Source organism: Hypanus sabinus, chromosome X1, assembly GCF_030144855.1.
Source record: "Hypanus sabinus isolate sHypSab1 chromosome X1, sHypSab1.hap1, whole genome shotgun sequence".
Lineage (NCBI taxonomy): Eukaryota > Metazoa > Chordata > Chondrichthyes > Myliobatiformes > Dasyatidae > Hypanus > Hypanus sabinus.
In genome coordinates this window covers 61,755,731-61,761,730 of record NC_082738.1, presented here as the reverse complement: position 1 = coordinate 61,761,730, position 6,000 = coordinate 61,755,731, and positions in this window count along the sequence as shown.

Here is a 6,000-nt window from a genome sequence, read left to right as displayed (position 1 = left end):
CAGATGGAGTTTAATATGGACAAGTGCGAGGTATTGCATTTTGAAAGGAAAAACCAAGGTAGAACATACAAGGTAAATGGTAGGGCACTGAGGAGTGTAGTAGAACAGAGGGATCCAGGAATACAGATACAAAATTCCCTAAAAGTGGTGTCACAGGTAGATAGGGTAGTAAAGAGAGCTTTTGGTACATTGGCCTTTATAAATCAAAGTATTGAGTATAAGAGTTGGAATGTTATGGTGAGGTTGAATGTTATTGGTGAGGCCGAATTTGGAGTATTGTGTGCAGTTTTGGTCACTGAATTACAGGAAGGATATTAATCAGGTTGAAAGAGTGCAGAGAAGGTTTTACAAGGATGTTGCTGGGACTTGAGAAAACTGAGTTACAGAGAAAGGTTGAATAGGTTAGGACTTTATTCCCTGGAGTGTAGAAGAATGAGGGGAGACTTGATAGAGATATATAAAATTATGATGTGTATAGATAGAGTGAATGCAAGCAGGCTTTTTCCACTGAGGTTAGGGGAGAAAAAAACTAGAGGACATGGGTTAAGGGTCAAGGGGAAAATGTTTAAAGGGAACATTGGGGGGGCTTCTTCACACAGAGTGTGGTGGGAGTATGGAATGAGCTGCCAGATGAAGTGGTGAACTTTTAACATTTAAGAAAAACTTGGACAGGTACATGGATGAGAGGTGTATGGGGGGATATGGGCTGGGTGCAGGTCAGTGAGACTAGGCAGAAAAATGGTTCGCACAGCCAAGAAGGGCCAAAAGGCCTGTTTCTGTGTTGGAATGTTCTATTGTTCTGTGGTTCTATGGTTCTACAGCTTCAGTTATTTATCATGTGTAATTATTTATTATTATTTATTATTATTTATTATTTATCATATTGAAACACACAGTGAAATGTGTCGTCTGCATTTACAAACAAAATAAACTGAGGATGTGCTGGAGGCAGCCCTCAAGTGTTGCTACACATCCTGATGCCAACATAGTGTACCCACACTATTCAGCAGAACAACAGCAAAACAAGCTCCTTTCCTCCTTCCCATCTACACAGACACAGACTTCAGCCTACATTGTACTCGCAGACTTGCAGACCCGGGACTTTGGTCGTTCAGTGGAAAGCACAGCTGACAATGATGGAGCAATTAAATTCAAGAATGGCCCCTCTGACTATTCTGAACAAGGCCAATGTCCTATATTGACCATGCCGACATCTGCAGGGTTGGTACAGGGTTCAATGATACACCTCTATCCTGACAACATTTATCTCTGTCTGGAGAAATTGGGGGGAGTTACATTTTTTAGTTAACTTGAGGGAGAGGGAGTGAGCATGAATTCATAAAACATACACTCAGTGGCCACTTTGTTAGGTACACCTATACACCAACTCATTAATGCAAATACCTAACTAACCAATCATGTGGCAGCAACTTAATGCATAAAAGCATGCAGACATGGTCAAGAGGTTCAGTTGCTCTTCAAACCAAACATCAGAACGGGGAAAAAATGTGATCTAAGTAATTTTGACCGTGGAATTCTAAGACTTTCACACACAACAGTATCTAGAGTTTAAAGAGAATGATGTGATAAAAAAAAACAGTGAGTGGCAGTTCTTGTCAATGAGAGAGGTCAGAGGAGAATGTCTAGACTGGTTCAATCTAACAGGAAGGTAACAGTAATAACATTTTGTTACAACAGCTGTGCGCAGAAGAGCATCTTTGAATGCACAACACATTGAACCTACGGCAGCAGAAGACCATGAACATACACTCAGTGGCTACTTTATTAGGTACAGGAGGAACAGCACAGGATCAAGCCTTTCAGCCCACAATGTCTGTGTTAACCATGATGCCAATTTAAATTGCACATGCTTGCTCGTGATCAAAATCCCTCCAATCCACGTTAGTTCATGTGTCTATCTAAATGCCTCTTGAACACTGCTATCATTTCTGCTTCTTTCATCTCTCCTTACGGCATATTCCAGGCTCCAAGCACTCTCCTATTGAAAGCCTGATAAATTTCCACTAATAACCAATGGCTTTAAATAGCCCAACTCAGTACACTCAGCACACAAGGTATCATGGTCCTGGCCATTAATTCCCCATTTTCTCCTAATTTCCTTTGATGGTGGCACACCCGGTTTTCATCAAGACCTGCAGTATAGAGCACCGGCTTTGCACTCACTAGTTGCCAGATCATTTGTTTTAGCCAGTTTGGTAATTAACATTGCCAGCTGCTTAGGATTGTGTGTTCTAAATTTTACTCAAGTACCAAGGTTTACCAGTGAAACTTTGTCTCTCTGTGTCAAGATAAGGATTCCAAGTCAAGAGAATTATTGTCTACCGCTTGTCTTTCTACACTCCATGTCAAGATAAGTTCTGCCTGCCTCCTGCTTTCCTGTTCACCCTCCTGTTTGCCGTTCAGCTCCAGCCACTCCCACACCCTTGTCTGCATCCTAACTCAATATCCATGCCAGTGACTTCATTTGGGTTGCAACACAAGGTGCTTGAGAGTGATACAGTCACAGGACAGTATACATACAGCATTCACACCAAGCCTGTAGAGTTCATCTGATAGTACCAGATATTTTAGCCCAGGGGTCACTTCCTGCCCGAGACTGAAGGATGTCCTGTTAGATAAGAGATGAGGAGGGATCTCTTTAGCCAGAGGTTGACAGTGTTCTATATAACTCAGGGCTCTGATGAATCACCAACATGTGGAAGGAAGAACTGGTCTGAATAGTTTGGTATTAGAATTGGTATTGGTATTGGCTTGTTATTGTCACATGTAGCCAGATGCAGTGAAAAGCTTGTCTTGCATATTGTATGTTCAGATCAAATCATTACACAGTGCATTGATCAAGCATATGGTAAAACAAAAATAATGCAGAATAAAGTGTAAGAACTACTGAAATAATGCCTGCAGGTAAATGATAAAATGCAGGGTCATAACAAGATAGATTGAAAGGACAAGTGTCCATTTTATCGTACAGGAGGACCATTAACAGTGGGATAGAAGCTGTCCTTGAGCCTGGTAGTACGTGCTTTTAGGCTTTTGTATCTCTGCCTGATGGGAGTGAGGATAAGAGAGAATGTCTGGGGTAGGTGGGGACTTTGATTATGCTGTCTGCTTTACTGAGGCATCAAGAAGTATAGACAGAGTCTATAGAGGGGAGGCTGGTTCTATAGGAGTGAACATCAGGGAGAGCAACCAAAATCAGCTCTCGCCTCCGATCTGGGCTGACACTTAAATTGTCTAAACAGCAGATCATACATCACATTAGGACCCAGTTACTGCGGATGGCTGAGGGTTTACACCACACCTCCCAGTGTCTTGCTCTGGGCCCAGATTTTGCCGCCCAGCCTAAAGCCACTGTCAACCTCTTCAAATCAGCTTGGCGCCCAGTGTGAGCCAACCTTTCACCCAGGCCAGTTGTACAGGCAGATGGTACAGTGGTTAGAGCAGAATCTGGCCACACAATCTTCAGCATACAGGGAGGGGGCTGAGGATACAACCTTAAAGCACGAGTGTTTAGAATAATCAAGGCTGAGGTGTTGCTGCCTATCCTTACTTTTTGTGGCTTGTTGGTCAAAATTTCAAAGATCCCGTTGCAATTTATTTCAGGATGTAAAATTCAAAATAATGTGATAGATTTTTAGCTCTAAGCTCAAACATGCTGTTACAGACTGGTTTATATCAGTTCTTTAGCCCTTCAAATTTTGGTCCATTAATTAGATTGCAAGTTTTGTAATGGTGTAGTTCCTGGGCATAGAGCAAGGCAATATTGTTCAGTATAGTGATTTAACCACAGGATTATTCATCACATATAAAATAAAAAGTAACAGATGGCAATGTGCTGAATATGAGAGCCTTGGTAACTGTGCCTGTGAAAGGTTATCTGTTCAAACCCAATTTCAGAAACACAATCACGAAAGTCTGGGCTGTCACAGTGGTGTGTCTACTGAGGAAGTGCTCTGCTGACAGAACTGCCATCTTTCCAATGAGATGGCAGATTGAAGCCCCAGCCAGGAAAGCTCCCATGGAACCATTTGGAAGAAGAGCAGGGCCGCTATTTATCCTTCAACCAACACTTCTAAAATGGGTCATCTACTCTTCATTATCTTCCAGTTTGTTGGGAGATCCTCTCCTATCAAATTCCTCCTTCTTTACCTTTTCCACCTATCACCTCCCAGCTTCTCACTTCATCCCTTTTCCCTACCCAGCTTGCACACTTTGCACTTCCCCCCACCTTCTTATTCGAGTTTTTTCCCTATCCTTTCCAGTCCTAATGAAGGGTCTTGGTCCAAAATGTCAGTCTTTATTCCTTTCCATAGATGTTACATTAATGTGCAGAGTTTTTTGAGAATTTTGTGTGTATTACTCTGGATTGTCAGCTGCTATAGAATCTGTTATGCTTATGCGGTTAAGAGATCCTTCTCTGGAATGTTGTGCAATGTTCTTGTGCAATTTTTTGTACACTTGCACTTCAAAAGGTATGGATGCCATCCTGGTGTAACTAGTGGATCCATTTCTTTGAATTCAATCCTGACTTCAGGTTCTGTCCATGTGAAATGAGAATCAGAATCAAAATCAGGTTTATTATCACTGACATATGTCATGACATTTGTTGTTTTGTAGCAGCACTGCAGTGCAATATATAAAATATACTATAAATTACAATAAGAAGTATATAAAAAGAAATTTAATGTAGTGCAAAAGAGTGCAGAAAGGGTGAGGTAGAACAAAGATATTGAGGTAAGAGGAAAAATAGTGAGATTGCATGTTCTCCCTGTGAGAATATGGGTTTCCTCCAGGTGTACCAGTCCCCTCCTACATTCCAAATTTGTGCAGATCAGCAGGTTCAATGGCTGATGTAAATTACCTCTTGTGTCTCGTTAAGAGATAGAATGGACACCACGGTAGTGTAGTGATTAGTGTAATGCTATTACAGTAAAGTTTTCCCATAAATCAGAAAATACAACCTCTGGTAATTTCTCCTCTCTTCTCCTTCTCTCTTTTCCATTCCCCATTCTGTGGCCCTTCTCAGCCCTTCCCTTCACCTCACCTGCCCATCTCCTCCCTCTGCTGCCTCTGCTCCTTCCCTTTCTCCCATAGTCCACTATTTTCTCCTATTAGATTCCTTCTTCTTCAGCCCCTCATCTCTTCCACCTCTTACCTCCCAGCTTATTCTCCATCCCCGCCCCCACCTCTGTCTCACCTGGTTTTACCTATCAACTTCCCCTCCCCTCCACCTTATTATTCTGGCTCCTGCCCCCTTCTTTCCCAGTCCTGATGAAGGGTATTGGTATGAAACTTCAGTTCTTTATGCTCCTCCATAGATGCTGCCTGATCTGCTGAGCTCCCCCAGAATTCTATGTGTGCTATGAAAGTTCAACTTTCTGACCTATTCTGTCATTCGATATAACTATTGCACAGACGACCATATTTCTACTCTCTCTGTAACGATGCCTTGTATATCTAGAAAGATGCCCATCTCCTTATTAAAGATATTTAGTGGCTTGGCCTCAACAGCTTTCTGTGGTAAAGAATTCTACAGGTTCACCACCTTCTAAGGGAAGATGCTGTATATCTCCCCATCTCCTTATGTTAGTCTGAAATGTCTTACTCCGTAACTTGAGATTGTGATCTCCCTCCCCCTCAACACCCCCCCCCCCCAGGTCTTGACTGCCTTTCTGCTATCCAGCTCGTGGAAACATCCAAGTGGTCAAGCCCTGTTAGAATTAGAGTCATAGAGCAGAAACAAGCCCTTCAGTCCACACTGAACCATTATTCTGCTTAGAACCATTAACCTTTACCTAGACTGTAGCCCTCATGCTTCTCAAATATGTGTACAAACTTCACTTAAAAATTGAAATCAAACCTACATCCACCTCTTCTGCTGGCAGCTCGTTTCACATTCTCACCAGATACTGTATGCTTATATGTTTCAATGAAATCTCCTCTCATTCTTCTATGCCCAGTGAATATCGGCCTCACTGG